Source organism: Orcinus orca, chromosome 8 (assembly GCF_937001465.1).
Source record: "Orcinus orca chromosome 8, mOrcOrc1.1, whole genome shotgun sequence".
In the NCBI taxonomy this organism is placed as follows: domain Eukaryota; kingdom Metazoa; phylum Chordata; class Mammalia; order Artiodactyla; family Delphinidae; genus Orcinus; species Orcinus orca.
Window position 1 is genome coordinate 30242250 of NC_064566.1, and position 18912 is coordinate 30261161.

At 38.5% G+C, this 18912-nt stretch overlaps 1 long non-coding RNA gene across 1 annotated transcript in view; it reads left to right on the forward strand.

Annotated features, from left to right (window-relative positions):
• The window catches only part of LOC125965192 (uncharacterized), a 169875-nt gene extending 151705 nt beyond the window's left edge, over positions 1–18170 (forward strand). Inside the window, exons 2-3 of the long non-coding RNA XR_007478786.1 lie at positions 4171–4208; positions 18115–18170. This is a non-coding gene — a long non-coding RNA (uncharacterized LOC125965192). The remainder of the gene's footprint in view (positions 1–4170; positions 4209–18114) is intronic.
• The last annotated feature ends 742 nt before the right edge of the window (positions 18171–18912 follow it).

Consider the following 18912-nt stretch of genomic DNA (forward strand, 5'->3'; position numbering starts at 1 on the left):
TCTTCAGTTGGGCTTTAAGCTATTGGAAGGCAGGGAACAGAATGACGTTATGAATCAGGCAGAGATGAGTCTCTTGAAAGCCCTCATATAGTAACCAGAATCTCAAATACATTTCCTGTGACTGTGAACTTAACCATTCAGAGAGAGAAAATGTGGGCTTCTTATTCTTTCTGCTACAGCCTTCTGGATACTTGCTGTGGAAATGGGGTTTTCACTGAAGCTTATTTCAACAAGAAAAGTGGAAGCAATCTCAGCTAAGCCCTTGAGTTAGCAACTGACACAAGGGGTCAATGGGAGTAGACTGTTGAAAGTTGTGATTTCAATGAAATTCATGATTATCTCTGGATTTCTTGAAGCCATGCTAGCCATGATGGAGAGCACACAGGGCCAGCTGGGGAATTGGGCAATAGTAGGTCAAACATTAATTGGGCCATCCTCCCTCCCCGACCTGCTCTGAATCAGAGAAGAGGTGTACCAAAAGCAAGGGGACAAACTTGTCTGCTTCTGCTAGCCTCCAGAGTAAACCACAGTTCATAGCAGCACTTTAAACCCATCCCCACTGCAGCTGACTCTGGGGAGAGATGCAGCCCCATTATAGAATGTCTCTGGTGTGGCAGCATTGAAATGTCTCCTGGCTCTTCTTGTTCTTTCCCTAAGACCTGTCATTTCCCAGAGGGACAGTACATAGCATATAATACTTTAATATTTAATATAAAACACATTCCAGTAGTACTTCATCTGCCTGTATCATGTTCCTAGAAGTATATTTAGAATTTTAAGCTGTTCCAACTATTACACATTTTGCCAAATTTTAGTCATCGAGGGAGTTGTGTTTTAACATCTGTTGACCGCAGATGTTCAGCAGTATGAAATATTCTTTTAAGATGCCAAAATGCAATTAAAATCATAATATTTCTCTTAGTAACACATCACGCCACATCAATGGAAATTCAGAAAGATAAAACTCAATGAACAATGGATGGTAATAATTCTCTAAACAAATCAGCTGTGGCTCGCAGCAGGGAAGAATTAACTTTTAACTAAATTAGGTTAAATTAATCAATGCCAATTTGCCCAGCTCTTGAAGAGCTGGTTTTTTGTTTTTTTGGTTTTTTGTCAAACCAGACAATGCTCAGGTGGAATAAAACACAAGAAAGGACATTTTTTTGGCTCAGAGGTTGACAATAATTGGATAACAAACTTTTTACCGTACGTTTGGCTGGGCCACTAATTCAGAATATGTCAGTGTTTAAAACACTGAACGCTTCTCTTGAATGCCAACGTGGGGGTGTCTGATTTATGTACCTGGGCTCCAGATTCAAAGGAAGGTGTGTGACACATGGCCTGGACATGCCTCAGCCTAGATGATGATCTCTATCCCAAATAGTGGAAGAAACCCATCACACAAGCAGAGGGGTCTCTTCCTCTGACCTTATTAGGATCTGATGCTGTCTTGTTTTGGCTGCTGAGTGGGGAGGTAGGAGCAATAACTGGAGCTTCCAGAAGGGAGAACTTTCTCTCTAGTGTTAATTAAGCAGTACCAGGAGATCTCACTGTTCAAAATAGCTCTCTCCCTGTCTGAAATTCTACTGCTCGAGTTTTTCTTTAGGTTTAAAATCTTGAAAGCTCCATAATGTTCCCGAGTAGAACAATGAAGCCATTAGTAGTCAATGCCTTCCTTCAATTTTTTTTCCAATTCAATTTTAGGTCTAATTTTATCTGCTTCCTGAGAATAAGTTTCATATTTTCATGAGGATTGGGCCTACATATGTAACTGATCCAAACATCTTAATTTGTTGACTAAATCAGTCCAAAAATCAGTTAAAATACTTTTTTGTGCAAAAGTGAATTTGTCAAATTGGGTGACCCACTATTTCTTAAATTCATCGTTGATAGATTGAGCACTGTTATGTGCCAAGCCCAGTACTTGTTCCTGGGGCAACAGAGATGAACATCCATAATCTCTGTTTCTGTCACCATGTCAGTGTGATGGGGACACGGGTATATAACCAGACCATTGTCATGCAGTATGATAAGTGATGGGGAGGTAGGCATAGGGCGCTTTTGAGCACAGAGCCGCAACCAACCTCATCCTGGCAGTGTATTGATGACTTTGAGTTTCTAAGTGCATTGGAAAGGTATAATGAGGAAGTGCATAGTTAGTAGAGAGTATTTATATAAAGTTCCACTATGTTTCTATTCCTGGGCCAGGTGTTTGGGTTGGGGATGTGTGTTGGAGAAGAGAAGAAGTTGGAAAGCAAGAAAACATCATGCTGGCCATCAGAGTTCAGAATTTAATTGCAGGAAATAAGATGGAAGTGGAGGGAATCAAGACAATCTACATATTTGTAAAATATAAGCAGCATGTTGTGTGGGCAAACAGTAAGTGACATGCGTGAAGAGAAAAGGAAAAGAATGATATAGGGTGAGATCATCTCAGAGAGGTCTTCCAAGAGGAGACGAGTGTGAAATAGACATGGAAGAACTGGTCCATTTGACAATGGTAAAAGCAAAGGGCTCAGGGTATCTATGCAGTGGGGGTAGCAGGGCAAATGTCTACAGCTGGCAATGAGGGGAAAGTTTTTGTTGTACTATGGGTATTACAGGGGGCATGGGGAGGGGATTGTGCAATAAGGGACCAGAATAAGGGTCTGAGGTTGAGTTTTGTGCAGGGTCTTTAACTCACCCATGCACTGGGCTACATACTATGATTATAAGAATTAGTAAATTCCTGCCATCTTGAATCTTCTAATCTAGTCCTAAAAAGATACTTAGATTTCTCAGAGCCTCCGTGTGTCAGTGTCTATGCTCCTTTCATTACATCCTTCCAATAGGGTCCACCGAAGGAAATCTCTCTGATCTGTTCAGCCACAATAATGTATAATGACGATAATAGTAGCTAATGTTATCAAGTACCTCGCAGACCAGGGTACTGTACTAAACACTTTACATGCCTTATTCACAATAATAGTTAACATCTAAGTGTTTCCATGTACCAGGCACCATGTGATATTTACAGATTTCATAATTTAATCCTTACAACAAACTTTAAAACTATGCAATACGATTATCTCCATCATCTATGAGAAAACCGAGGCTCTGCAGGGTCAAATGATTTACCCAAGGTCACCTTAATTTTTGCGGGGAGAGGGAAGATGCTCAGAGAGTGGGATAACCAACACTTGTGCGCTGCCTGATGTGGTAGACTGTGTAGCACACGGAACAACTTCTGAAGCATGCTTGCCAGAAAACGTTGAACATAAATCTAGTTAGGTCTTTAGATCTACCTTTTGGTTTATTGGAAATAGAGGGATAAAGAATCAAAATAAATGATACCATGAAGAAGTAGATAGAGAAATTTAGAATTTGGGAGTGTAGGGACTGTAGACCAGCTGACCTGATTTCTTGAATATCTCATTAATATATATTTTTAATATAATATAATATAATAATAAATAGATATGTAGAGAGATAGGAAGTAGAACTTGGTTTGGATTGAGTTAATTTAATGTTTGGGTGTTGTTTGTTTCCTAATTTGAGCAAACAAATTTTTTTAAAAACTTTTTTGAATAAGTGAGGAAATCTGAATGTGGACTGGTTATTGGAAGATGCAAAGGAAATATTCTTAATTTTCTTGGGTGTGACCATGGCACTGAGATTATGGAAGGAAATGCCAATATTTTTTGAAGATATGTACAAGTGAGTTAGGAAACGACATGAAATGTGGGATTTGCTTAAAAATATTTAGCAACAATAGCTATAACAGGAAAGGGTAAATGTTGCAAGCATGGCAAAGGTTTGCTAATTGTTGACTCTGGGTGATGGATATTTGGAGGACGATTGTATTAGTCTCTCAGCTTTTCTGTGTGTTTGAAATTTTTTTTTCATAAAAATTTATTTTTAGAAATGCATAGCTTAAATAATTAACAAGGCTGAAAATGAATCCTCCTATACCACTGAGCCCAATTTTGTGGCCAGAGTAGGTGATCAGTAAGTACATGGTGAGTTATTGGAACTGGAGCCTGGAAAACAGCTGCAGCAGAATGGAAAAGTCTTTGTGCTCCTAACAATCACAGCAGTAGGGGCTGCAGACAGGAAACCTCTCTTCTCTTTCAGAATGCTGCCTGTTGCCTTTTAATGAAATATTCTCTTTCTCTGTTTGCCTTCAAGGTTGCCCTGGATGTTAATTTTGATCAAAATTCATACAGGTAATATTTTTAAATGTGAGCGAGATGGGCCTTTACAGTGTGGTTCACCTTGTAAGTCTGGCCTGCTTGATTACAGAGAGCTTTGAATGCCGGCTGAGGCTTCAGCCTTGTCTTTGAGGATAGCAAACAGCAGCCACAACTTAAACATGGGCGTGATGAAATCAGTGATTTAAGTGAATCAATTTCCAGTTTCCTCTGCCTTTCCCAAAGGCATTTCCCTTATGCTAGGGTAAAACTATGCCTCAAACGTGGCTGCGGAGGATTGGGGGATACAACAGACAGAAAGACCCTGCCCATGCTAATCTACTGCTTTGAACATGACCAGACTCTTTTTCCATATCAAATCTGCAGGGAATAACAGAAATGACGTCAACAAATATTCTTCTGGATATTGACTTATTAGATGAAATATGATATTACTGATGCTTTGCCTAGGGGAAACAAGACAGTAATCTCTGTATATAATATGTTTATAATAAGATGCTTGTGTCTCAATTCCAGAAGCTGGTGATTGAACTCCCAGAAATGAACTGGCACCAGTTCCCATGAATGAAATGACTATGAATCACTTCATTCTTGAAAATTAAAAAAAGATGTGACTTAACAGGTGATGAGTTAGGTGGATGTGCAATATTTCCACAAACACTCAGCCACAATACATGTTCATATTATTGGTATGATTCGGAGCCCTTTAAACATTCCTGCATCTGAGCCTTACAAGAGAGAAGAAACTGAACATATCTGTTTAAACATGCTTAACGAATTGTTTTTGTGGAGGCCTATCTTTCAGTGTTTCAGATGAAGTGTTGTGTAATTTTTACAGCATGGAATGTCCCACGTAGCCAGGGCATCCTATGAGAAACAAGTTTCTGCTTTAGAATAGTTCCTTCACCTACATAAGAAATAAAAGGGAAAGAGGACCAGAATTATCAGTCACTTCTTTTTTTTAAAATTTATTTTATTGAAGTAGAGTTGATTTACAATGTTGTGTTAGTTTCTGGGGTACAGCAAAGTGATTCAGTTATACATATATATGCATTCTTTTTCATAGTCTTTTCCATTGTGGTTTATTACAGGATGTTGAATATAGTTCCCTGTGCTATACAGTAGGACCTTGTTGTTTATCCATTCTCTATGTAATAGTTTGCATCTGCTAATCCCAAACTCCCAATCCAACCCTCCTCCAACCCCCTCCTCCTTGGCAACCACAAGTCTGTTCTCTAAGTCTGTGAGTCTGTTTGTATTTCATAGATAAGTTCATTTGTGTCATATTTTAGGTTCCACATATAAGTGATATCATATGGTATTTGTCTTTCTCTTTCTGACTTACTTCACTTAGTATGATAATCTCTAGGTCCATCTGTGTTGCTGCAAATGGCATAATTTCATTCTTTTTTATGGCTTAGTAGTATTCTAGTGTGTGTGTGTGTGTGTGTGTGTGTGTGTGTGTGTGTGTGTGTTTATACACCACATCTTCTTTATCCAGTCACCTGTTAATAGACATTTAGGTTGCTTCCATGTCTTGGCTATTGTAAATAGTGCTGCTATGAATGTTGGGGTGCATGTGTCTTTTCAAATTAGAGTTTTGTCTGGATATATGCCCAGGAGTAGGATTGCTGGATCATATGGTAATTCTATTTTTAGTTTTCTGAGGAACCTCCATACTGTTTCCATAGTGGCTGCATCAACTTACATTCCCACCAACAGTGTAGGAGGGTTCTCTTTTCTCCACACCCTCTCCAGCATTTGTTATTTGTAGACTGTTTAATGAAGGCCATTCTGACTGCTGTGAGGTGATACCTTATTGTAGTTTTGATTTGCATTTCTCTGATAATTAGAGCTGTTGAGCAATTTTCCATGTGCTTATTGGCCATCTGTATGTCTTCTTTGGAGAAATGTCTATTTAAGTCTTCTGCCCATTTTTTGATTGGGTTGTTTGTTTTTTTGTTTTGTTTTCATTTTGGCTGCATTGGGTCTTTGTTGCTGCACACAGGCTTTCTCTAGTTGCGGCAAGCGGGGCCGCTCTTGGTTGCGGTGTGCAGGCTTCTCATTGCGGTGGCTTCTCTTGTTGCGGAGCATGGGCTCTAGGCATGCGGGCTTCGGTAGTTGTGGCACACGGGCTCAGTTGTTTTGGCTCCTGGGCTCTAGAGCGCAGGCTCAGTACTTGTAGCGCACAGGCTTAATTGCTCTGCGGCATGTGAGATCTTCCCGGACCAGGGCTCAAACCCGTGTCCCCTGCATTGGCAGGCAGATTCTTAACCACTGTGCCACCAGGGAAGTCCTGGGTTGTTTGTTTTTTGGTTGTTGTGTGAGCTGTTTGTATATTTTGGAAATTAAGCCCTTGTTGGTCTCATCATTTGCAAATATTTTCTCCCAGTCCATAAGTTGTCTTTTTGTTTTGTTTATGGTTTCTTTTGCTGTGCAAAAGCTTATAAGTTTGATGAGGTCTCATTTGTTTATTTTTGCTTTTATTTCTATTGCTTTGGGAGACTAACCTAAGAAAACATTGGTACAATTTATGGCAGAGAATGTTTTGCTTACGTTTTCTTCTGGGAGTTTTATGGTGTCATGTCTTATATTTAAGTCTTTAAGCCATTTTGAGTTTTTTTGGTTATGGTGTGAGGGTATGTTCTAACTTTAGTGATTTACATGAGGCTGTCTAACTTTTCCAACACCACTTGCTGAAGAGACTATCCTTTCTCTATTGTATATTCTTGCCTCTTTTGTCAAAAATTAATTGACCGTAGGTGTGTGAGTTTATTTCTGAGCTTTTTATTCTGTTCCATTGATCCATATGTCTGTTTCTGTGCCAATACCATGCTGTTTTGATTACTTTAGCTTTGTACCAGTACTGTGCTGTTTTGATTACTGTAGCACGTATGAAGATGTGCTCATGTGAAACTTATAATCTTTTGTCTTATGTATGAGAGAGTTATGCCTCCAGCTTTGTTCTTTTTCCTCAGGATTGCTCTGGCAATTCTGGGTCTATAAATTTTAGGATTATTTGTTCTAGTTCTGTGTAAAGTGTCATAGGTAATTTGATAGGGATTGCATTAAATCTGTAGATTGCTTTGGGTAGTGTGGCCATTTTAACATTGTTTTAATTCTTCCAACCCAAGAACATGTTATATCTTTCTATTTCTTTGAATCCCTTCAATTTCCTTTATTAATGTTTTATAGTTCTCAGCATATAAGACTTTCACCCCTTGGTCAGGTTTATTCCTAAGTATTTTATTTTTTTAAGGTGATTTTAAAAGGAATCTTTTTTTACTTTCCCTTTCTGATATTTCATTGTTAGTGTAAAGAAATGCAACAGATTGCTCTATGTTAGGCTTGTATCCTGCTAGCTTGCTGAATTCGTTTATCAGTTCCAGTAGTTTTTGTGTGAGTCTTTAGGGGTTTCTATATATAGTATCATGTCATCTGCATATAATGACAATTTTACCTCTTCCCTTCCAATTTGGTTACATTTTATTTCTTTTTCTTGTCTGATTGCTGTGGCTAGGACTTCCAATACTGTGTTGAATAGAAGTGGTGAGAGTGGGCTTCTTGACTCCTCTTGTACAAATCCAGAATCCCGTTCATCCATCACAGCAAATAAAGCTCTGCTGTGAAATACAGTAGCCACTAGCCACATGTAACTATTTAAATTTAAATTTAATTAAAAATTCAGGTTCTTAGTTGAGCTAGCCACATTTTGAGTACTCAATAGCCACACGTGGCTAGTGCTACCATTTTGGACGGCGAAGGTTTAGAATATTTCCATTGTTGCGAAAAGAATGGGGTCACTGATAACATTCCCACCCCCTCATTTTTTTCAAGTTAGAAGAGGAGCAAATGTCTCTATAGCCTTCATAGAAAGATATTGTAGGATCAATAAGAAAATACCTGAAATTAGTTTCTCCAAAATTCATTCTGAAACTCTGAAGACTCAGTTTAAATAGTATAAGATTTTGACTAAGTAGGGTTTGAAATATTCAAAAAGAATGACTAAACTGAAAGAGTTTTGGAGTGTACCTAAGTGGTTAATTGGATTTTTGATATTTGATTAAAAAATAGCATTTTATTAGATCCCATGTGAAGCTAAGAGAATGGCCCAGTTTATCTATATCTATATCCTACTGATTGGAAAAGCATCGCCATGATGAAGATGTGTTCATGTAAAATTTATAATCTATTATCTTATGTGTTGTCCTTGAGAAAAAGAACAGGACACAAAGTAGCAAATGAGAGTTTCTTCTTAAATGTGGTATGAAAGGAATTACTCACCTGTTAGGTGAATGGGATTATCAAGGACAGGAGAAAGGGATCCAGAGGCTGGAAGTAAAGTTACTTTCAAAGCTCTAGGGTTGGTAGTTTATGTCTATTTCCTGGAAGACTTCTAAATCTAATGAAATGATTTGGGTGCGTTGTTTTTTCCATAGATAAAACGAATGTTAGATTAAGCAGTGCCTATTAGCCGGTGATGTCTAGTTTTTTTAAAAAAAGCACTACTGTGGGGGAAAAGTACCTACCATTATTTATTCAACAAAGAATAAAGCATCCACTAGTATTAGTTACTGTCCTAGGCACTTGGAGTATGTGAGGAGAAATAGGCATTAAAGAGATAATCAAATGAATAATTGCAACTGAAACAAGTATCTTAAAGAAGAGTAAGGGGTCCTATAAAACCATGTAACAGGGGGACCAAACCTACTCTGGGGAGTCAGAGAAGGATTTCCTAAAGATGTGACATTCAAGGAAACAGCCAAAGATGAGTAAGATTTATCCAGATCAAGAGGTGGGGAAAGAACGTATTGGGGAGGAGGATGTGTGTGTAGACTTTGTAAAATGAAACAGCATTAGGCATTTGTTGTGCGGCAGGGTGTAGCAAGCAAGAAATAGGAGGGTAATGTGAGGCTGAGAAATAGGTGGGCACCTACTCATGCAAGACCTTCTATTGCCATGATCAATGAATAGATTAATCAACTAAATATGCATTTATATAAGTATTGTTATTGTTTGCATTTTAGTGAAGTTATAATACACAGTAAAAGACATAAGTATGCAGAAGTACATAGAATGGAACGCTACTTAATCACCCAGATCTATGAAAAGAAGAATTTCCAGATGGAAGGCAAGAGTGTTTTCAAAGGTGTAGAGGAAAGAAGGAATACTGGAAATCATTTTCTGGAAATAGTTAAGGGGAAGGGCAAAAGAAAAAGTTAAATTGTTGATGAGGCCAGATTGTTGAAATTTTTAAATGACAGGATGAAGTCAATGAACCTTACCTGTTATGCAGCCAGGAACCATTGATGATTTCAAAGGAGAACTTTATTTAGGAGGATTCATCAAGTGTTAGGGAATGGTTGGGGAGAGAAAATGTAAATGGATATCAGAGTTTGAATTGGATGTAGCGGCCAAAGGCAAGTTACATTACATGCTTGATGTGAAGATGAAAACTTTAATGAGCAAAATTATTGAGTAGGTAAGTGAAATAAAGCTATTGCAACAACGAAGTAAGGAAGGGTTGAACGTGTGTACTGGAGGAGCAAGAAGTTGAGGGGCTGTGGCTATGAAGGGCCTGCGTCTGGAAGCCAACAAGAATTAGATAGCGCATTGCTGGTGGCGTCCCCAGCCTCTATTTTCCTCTTCTTCCACCAAAGCGTCTACATTTTCCTTTGGAGAGCTGCCCACACCTCAGCTTCAAGTTATCTCCAGCTCCTGGTTTTAATAACTGACTCAGGAATATACAGGTGACCCTATTTGAGCCAGTAAGAAACAGAGAAACGTGTGCTGGGGCTTCCCTGGGAAAGAAGCTGGTTCCTTAGGAGCTATCACAGGTGATGGTCTTTTTCCTTCTTAAGAGAGTGGGGGATAAGGATGTGAAGCTTGGAATAGCTGCAGGCTTTTTATACAAGGGTGAGGAACCAGGGTAAGAATAACAGGCCTGTCACTGGAAGGAGAGCAGAGGCCATTGAATCACAGAGATGCAGGTCCAGTACCTGAAGACACTGAGAACATCTACACTCCAGGCATGTGAGCCAGTAAATTGCCTTTTTTTGGAATGGGCCTGTTTGTGCAGAGATTTCTGTAGCTTGATAACACCACAGTAAAGAAAATGATACAAAGGGCAGACAAAAATGAGTTCATTTTTAAAAACAGAAAGTTGATGAGAAATTATCACCAGGGAGAGTTAATTTTACAACTATATGATAATATGAGAATTGACTTTATAATCAAAAGGACGGATTATAATCTGTATGTCGTGATGCAGTAGCACATGGAATTAAAACCAAAGATCCCACTTACAGCCATGTGCTGCTGCTTATTTTTTCCAGAATGGTTGCTTGCAATAAAGAACTGTGACTAAAAAATGAAATTCAAAAATGTAGAGTATCCAAAAGTACCGGTAACTTATTAATATATAGGGGTCTATCTTTCCAGACATTTTTGCACATACACAAATTTATTTTTATAAAACTGGGGTCCTAATGCATGCACTGTATTATACCCTGAGTTTTGCACATAACAATATGTAATAGACATATTTCTGTCCATAAAATGAAGATTTACCTCATCTTCTCACTAGCAGTTTCACATACATGTTTTTAAAAAGAATATCCTCAGAGTAGTAAAGGGAAAGGATTTAAAGCCAATGCACCTGCTCAGATCCTGCCTCTGCCCCTTACCTCGCAAATACTCCCTGGTTCCTCACTTCTCTTTTGCAGTTTAAATGAAATGATGACTCTGCATTCCTTAGTACGATGCCTGGCACAAGGTAACACTTGACAATGAGAGTTACTATCATCATTTTTAATATTATTAAGGTACTGTGTGCTGTAGGGGCCAAGGTGAGGCGATATAGAAGATATATATCAGATATAAATATAAAATTGAATTAGGCCCTATCTGTACACAAGAGAAACAAGTCAATAAGAGAAGTGAAAAGAAATACCCCCAAATTATCATATTCCTTCATTACTAATTTGAAGGTCAAATAATTTTTACAGCATAACTGATATAAAACATGAGCAATGAGACTGTTAAGACAGCTGAACCCTTAAGGCCCCTATTTAATTCCTTCCCACCTTCCACAAATTAAGATGAACAGAAACATAAGAGTGGGGTTTATGGTCTTTATGAAAAAGTGATTTTCTCTGTGTCCTTAGGCAGAATGCCTTCAATTGACACAGGCTCCATCTGCACTCCAGGCAAAACTGCACGTTCTTCTTTTTTTAAATGTGTGTTTTTAAAATACCATTTGGCATCCTCCCTACAAAGCTTAAAAATTAGCTTTTGAAAAAAAAAATCACCCAAAATGTTGCCTTGCGTGTAGAGGCAAGCAAATTGAATTCATGTAAATGATCCTTAAGAAATATCTTTAAGTCTATCCCAACAACAGCATTTTTTAAAATACACATTGATTTGCTTTTAAAATTCTAGTCTCCTTATATTTTTCTTCCTCTTTTAGAAAAGACCTGAATTATGCAAGTATATCTTGCATTAAGAAACCTAGTAAATGAAAATTTCTATTTGCATCATATAAAAATTAGGGAATCGTCATTTACTCTTCAAAATGATTTTTGAAAATAATTCAAAGTAAAATTCCCTTAAATAGAAAACTTGTCAAGGAAATTCAAAACAGAATTTAAATACAACTTTTCAGAAACTCATCTACTATGTATATAACACAACAATGAACATGAAAAACATTGTTAATATATCCTCCATTATACTCCCAGCAGTATATGTATGTCTGTAGATATTTTGAGCTAGAAAGAGATGGAGGTATCTCTAGCACATATTGCCTTGGTGATACAAGAAGCTGATCATATCCAATGCAGATTGGCAAATGGTAATAATAGAAGTCGTTTGTTCATTGGGCTGTAAGATCTTCCAAGACAGGGGCTATGTCTTATTCATGTTTGTACTGGTGCTCTTTTCCCTGTAGCATGTTGACTCTGCATTTTAAAACTGCCATCTTGTGAATTATTAAATAAATAATTGAGTTAACTGGATGACTTTAGAAAAAATAAAGCAGATCCCTACCACACTCTTAAATATTTAAAAAATTAATTAATTCCACCTGGATCAAAGATTCAAACACAAAAAATCATAGAGACACCTGAGAGACTAGGTCCTTGGAAACTCTTGCATGGCACAGAACACCTAAAACTTTGAATTAAGTTGTTAAAATATATTTTAATGCATGGATGAGCTGTCAGGAAATTAAAGGGAATTTTCAAAATCGTTGAGTCTAGAATTGGCAGTAAAAAGAAATGATCTAGTACTGAAACTGCTTATTCCTGGTAGCTCAAAGCCTTAGTTTTATTTGGCCCCATATGAGGTGAAAAGTTAGAAGGGGACAAAGCAGAATGAGAAAGTAAAGCAGAAATTCTCAAATAAAGAAGGCACCCTATACCCCAAAGGTTGACATCCTAATTAGATAATAAGTAAACTTGAAACAAGAAGAAACTGTTGGCCTGTCTCAGACTTGACTCTAAATGGAGCTGGGGGAGGGGAGGACACTTCATCCCAAATTCCTAACCACAGGCTCCCACTTACATTAGTTTGGGGGATGAAATTACAGACATACCTTGGAGATATTGTGGGTTCAGTTCCAGACCACCACAATAAAGCAAATATTACAATAAAGAGAGTCACACGAATTTTTTAGTTTCCTAGTGCATATAAAAGTTACGTTTACGTTATACAGTAGTCTGTTAAATGTGCAATAGCATTATGTCTAAAAATGTACCTACTGTACCTTAATTTAAAAATACTTTATTGCTAAAAAACGCTATCATCTGAGCCTTCAACAAGTCATAATCTTTTTGCAATAGTAACATCAAAGATCCCTGATCACAGATCACCAAACAAATATAATAATAATGAAAACATTTGAGTTGTTGCAAGGATTACAAAAATTTGACACAGACACAAAGTGAGCAAATGCTGTTGGAAAAACGGCGCCGATAGACTTGCTTGACAGAGTTTCCACACACCTTCACTTTGTAAAACATACGGTATCTGCCAAGTGCATGTAATGAAATAGAGCATAAAACAAGTTATGCCTGTAATGTTCTTATGCAATTCCCCCAAAATAACTGTAGTTGAAAATTTAGCTCAAAATAATAAAATGCAGTTATCGGACTACTTCGTAAAGTTGTGTCTAGATAATGAGTGAGAGAATAATGATGGTATAAGAGGAAAATAAAATTATACACTATACACAAAATGTCCTCCTTATGGGTTGGTAACATGAGAAAAGCAAAATTTTAAAACGTTCAGTAAACAATATAAAAAGAATATATTTTTAAACTTGAAGTAGGGAAGGACTTCTTAAACAAGATACAAAATGTGCAAACCAAAAAGGGCTTGATAAATTTGATCATTAAAATTAAGAACTTCTGTTCATCAAAAAAATACCATAAAGAAAGGAAAATGACAATCCCTAAACAAAAATGACGATGAGCTTGGAAGGGGACCTTCCATCGACTACACCAGAGCTCTTTCTTCAGGTTAATATGGATCTGTTCACCTGTGTTTTTCAAGTAGGGACATTCATTTGGTTATAATACCACTATACTCACACCATCTTATCTAAAATATGGTCATTTAAGTTGCTATAAATACAGAATAGCTGGATTTCCATGAAACATTGTTCTGATCTTCTTTGCCAGCATCCTTTAGGGAGTTCTTCCATTTGTTCATTCGACTGCTCATTCATTTTGTCATTCATTTTAATTAGTAAACATCTATTAAGCATCTACTTTATACCTAGCACAGCACTAAGCTCTGAACATTCTCAAGAGAACCAGACTGGATGTTAAAAATTAATTTATTCATTCATTCAACACCTATCTCTTGAGCAACTACAATATACCAGGCACTGTTCTAAGCACTGAGATATAGCGGGGGGACGGGGGACGGGGACGGGGCAGGGAATGGAAGAATTTCCTGTCCTTATGGAGTTTAGTGCCTAGTGATATCTACTAATATCACATGAACATTAATATCTAAAGTTCTCTATACCCACTCTCACTCACCCAAGAATTTCAATGCCTTGTAAAACTCCCCCTTCCCCCCACCATCAATGCATTTCTGGCGACTACCAAGAGGGTATAATTCATTCCATTATTCAGAGTCACTCATCACTGGCCTTTGCTCTACAACTAAGTCAACCACCAAGTTGGAAGGCCTTAATTGGTCCAGGTTCTGGTAATGTTATTATTAGAAATATAAATTAATATAACGTTAATAGCTATCATTTAGTACGTGGTGGGCACTAAGTCCCTAACATACATTGTTTAATTCTATAAGATAGTCTATGTAGTCTTTAACTTTGAAATTTATCAGTGTAGATAGTAGTGTGTGTGTGGGGGGGGTAATTAATTTCAATCTATACCTTAGGGTAGCTAATTATCCTAATTAATTACCCTAATTAAAACCACTTTAGGGTGATTAATATTCGAAGGTCTCTAATCAGGAAAACACACTTCAAGAATGGCTTGTTAGCCTTTGAAAGACCCTATTAGAGCCCCACATTCCAGAGGCAGTTACTACTAAACTACTTTAGTCCTTTAACTATCATGTTCTGTAGTCAACACCAAAAGTTTATTAATTAGCATAACAGATGTTAGAAATCATTTTTCATTGAAATAGGTGAACCGAGGAGTGTTGCAGATGCTGCACTGGCTAAAAGTATGATACAGACACTCTCCATTACTAAAATAGAATATAAAAATCTAGTCACCCAGTAGCCCAAGTGCTTCAAAAAGGAACCCCTGGGTTTAGGATTCTGAAGATAGTGTTACCTGGCTCCTACTAGAAATTTAAGCAGAATTCTACCTCTAAATAGTGTCAGAGTCACCTAAAGAAAATCACAGACAGCTGAAACTTTGTAGCACCTACAGAATGGGTTCTATGACTGTTTCATGCCTACTTATCTGTGGCAGAATTCGGCCTGAGATTTGCTTTCATTGCAAAGTAGCCCCTGTTAGAGAGATTTTGGAGGAGGAAACCCACAGTCCTCATCTACCTGTGACTATTACAGGCTCCTACTCTCTACCAGAAAGAACCTAATAATAATAATAATCCTTGGAGGATCCAATATTTGTGAGTAAGCAAGTAGGCTTAGTTCCATTTGCCACAGGTAGGGATCATTATCCCATTTTAAAGAGGAGGAAACTAATAAGATTTGAGATGTTAACTCACTTCATCAAGTTCTCAGAATTAGTAAGTAAGGGAACTGAGATTTGAGAGGCAGGTCTGTGTGATTCCACAACCCTCATAGCAACCCCTTAACACTTACATAAGCATGAAACTCTGCCTCACGTAATTGGGCACGTGGCCATCTGTTACACTCTCGCCTTTGGAGGCAGAGCTTGTCTCTCAGTCCATGGGTGAGTTGCATACACACCTGTTGTGAGGTTTACTATTCAAGAATACAGACTCATTCTAGTAAGCCTCTTGTCCGCATTACCACTCCCTTGACTTGGGCTTTCTCTGGCATATTTTTTGAGGGCATAGGTGGTTCTGGGCAGCAGACGTGGAGGGCTTTTTTTAGCTGCGTCTGCCTCAGGATGGAAGATGTGAAGCATCCTGAAATCCTACTACTTTCCTAAGGATTTCTCTGAAGGACACTGAGAGGTATCCTGCAGAGAGAAAAATGTAAGAGGGGGACAAGCTGCTAATCTTATTAAAATAGTCCAATTGTTTGAACTCAGATGCTTGACGGCGTAGGAATAGGCACTGATCAGTTTACAGCCATGTAATACAATCAACATAATGTCCTGCCTGAAAAAGAGACAGCTCCGACCCACCCCGATGGAAGCCCAGGCTGGAAGCTTTCCGGTGAAAGCAAGATGCCCAGGTCAGTGGACTCTAGGGCTTCATCCCTCCCGAGTAAGATGGCTCGCTTCTCCCCACATTTTGATACTCTGTACATGTTTATAGTCATGCCAGGATGACATCACCTTTCTGTTAACTCTAGTGTTGCACAGCTGACTTATGTTTCACTCTCTACCCTTAAGCCTTTGAAATCACCTGTACAAATGGTCCAGAAGCTCGCTGGATTATACCTGATGTCAAGGGGAAGGATTTACTTTGGCAATAATAATAATAATAAAGCAATCATTTACTGAGTGCTTATTATAGGCCAAGTACTAAGGAAAATGCTTTACATGCATTATTCTAGAAGAGATCACAACAGCCCTTTGCTGTGGGTATTATTATTATTACTATGAGTATTATTATCCTCATTTTACAAATAAGGAAACTGAGGCTCAAAACGTTTAAATGGCTTGTTGGAACAAGAAATTAATCTGAGTCTGCTTGACACTTACCCCTTCTCTTAACCAGTATTCTTGTAGGCAGTCAACCCGTGGTGTATGAGATGCTCTTTGATTGCTATCGCTGTGATTTAAGCCATCTCTTATGAAGAAATAAGTAATGATCTACCTCAGTATGGTAAAGAGAGCATAGTATTTGGAATCAGGGGACCTGGAATCATTCCTGCATCTATTATTGGCAAGCCATCTAATCTTGAACAGATTAATTTCCCATAGTCTGGATTTTTGTGTTTTGTTTGTTTTTGTTTTTGTCAGTAAGCTGGTAATGATACAACCATCATCCAGTTATTGTGTGAATCAAATAAAATGACAGCTCCATAATGATCCGCTCTCTCCCTTCCCCATATCACTTAGCTTATTAGTAACTATGCTACAATCTATATAGATCTTCTATCTCCCAGTCCTCTATGCTTTCTTCTTGACTGGGGAACCTTTCGACTCTCTGGTTATTGTTAGTAAGGCTGGGCTAATGTCTTTGGCTCTTGTCTAGTTTGGTATGTTGGAGAAGTCTTAGGCACATTGACAGCTGAAGCCTACTCTTAAGTGAAGAAACAGGAGGAGAACTATTGTCTAAAACACAGGCCCAAGACGCAATAAGCAGAGGCCATTTAGCACTGGGGCAAATACCTCAAGAGCTTCTGAAAGCATCCCCACTTGGCACACAGAACTAATTATGTTTATTCAAAAATGCAGATAATCGTGTAATATGTTTTAGAAAGCTATCCACTAAACATGTTCAAATTTTAAAATAAAAGGATTTACTGCCTCATAAGCTACACCTGCTATCTGGCTAACTCAACCATCCAGAAAAATCTTCAAAGCCTCCCTATCCATTTATCCAATAATTATTGAGGCACCTACCATCTGCCAGAGACTGATGTTGGTGCTAGGAATGTGATAGTGAACAAATTACACAAAAAGTCCGGCTTTTAGGAAGCTCACAGTCTTGTTGAGGGGTGGAGGGGAAAGAGGCAATGAATAGAGAGTGCTGATTACAAAAATCAAATCAGAAAAGACGCTATGAAGTACTGAGGTTGAAGATTAAAACTGTAGATAGGGTGGCCGGGGAAAGATTTACTAGGAGAGTGAATTTAAGTGAAGACATGGAAGATGTGAGGGAGCTAGTTCTTTCCATGTTTGGGTAGCATCATCCAAGGAAGAAGGAAAAAGGAATGTCTCAAGGTGGGAGCATGTCTGGCTTGTTGAACTCCAGCAAGCCCAGGAGCAGAGCGAGAGAGGGGGATACATTAGAGTCGTAATGGGGCAGGGGAGATGGGGTAGGTCGGGCCTTGTAGGTCATACTAAGAACTTCAGCTTTTACTCTGCATTAGAAAATCTGAATTGATATATTTGCAAGATCTGTCTGGCTGCTTCTTGAGAATAGACTACCAAGTGTCAAGGGCAAAAACAAAGAGACCAATGAGAAAGCTATTTCAATAATCCAGGCAAGAAACGATGAGGCTTGGACCAGAGTGGGGGTAATGGGAGTGGTGAGAAGGGGTTGGAAAAATACTTAAGTAAGTAAGTAAGTAAATAAATAAATGTTGTTGTCCTTTTTTTGGAACTCATAGATTTTGACGACAGATTAAATGTGTGGTCTGAGTGCAAGAGATGAGTCAAGAATGACACCTAAGTGTTTTGCCAAAGCAATGGAAGGATGATGGAATGACGTCAAGACAAATCCCAAGCTCGGTCATGTGGGAGACAGTGCCCTTCACAATCTCCTTCTGCGCTGCTCCCACCATATTCCTTCTTGAGTTCTGATCCATTTTCCGTTCTCTGAACTCATCAATGCTCCCTCTTGCCTACAGGCCCCCACACGTGCTGTTCCTTTTTCCTCTAACACTTCTTACTCCCCGCAATTCCCTGAAAGAGGGGACTCATCCTCAGCATATGATTGGTAGTGTTCAAAGAATAAACGATTGAATCAATACCTTAATATTCTGGGTAACTGAGGTTTGTCCTTAGGATACTATGATGCTGGAAATAAGTTTGGTCAAGGCTGAGAGGGAAGACAGGAGTTGAAGACTTTCAAGGATATGGGTGCCACTGTCACTGAAGGGTCTGGGTGAATGGGGGTGGAATAAAGACTGGAGTGCTTTATTCAGACCCCCTATCAGGGTCAAGGTGCTCATCTGTCAGTTACTGGGAATACTGGCTGAGTCGCTGACTGGAAATTGTCTCAGCCACAGGGTACTTTACAGCCAAGGTGATGCTCTCTCATAGACAGCAGCCTGTGTCCAATGACAGCTGATGTGAGGATACAATGACTGGCTTCCTTGATTCCATTTGGGATAATCTGAGGGGCCTTCCTGGCAGCAGAGCTCCCCATAGGATGACTGAGGCTTGAGTTGGAACCACCTTGGAGA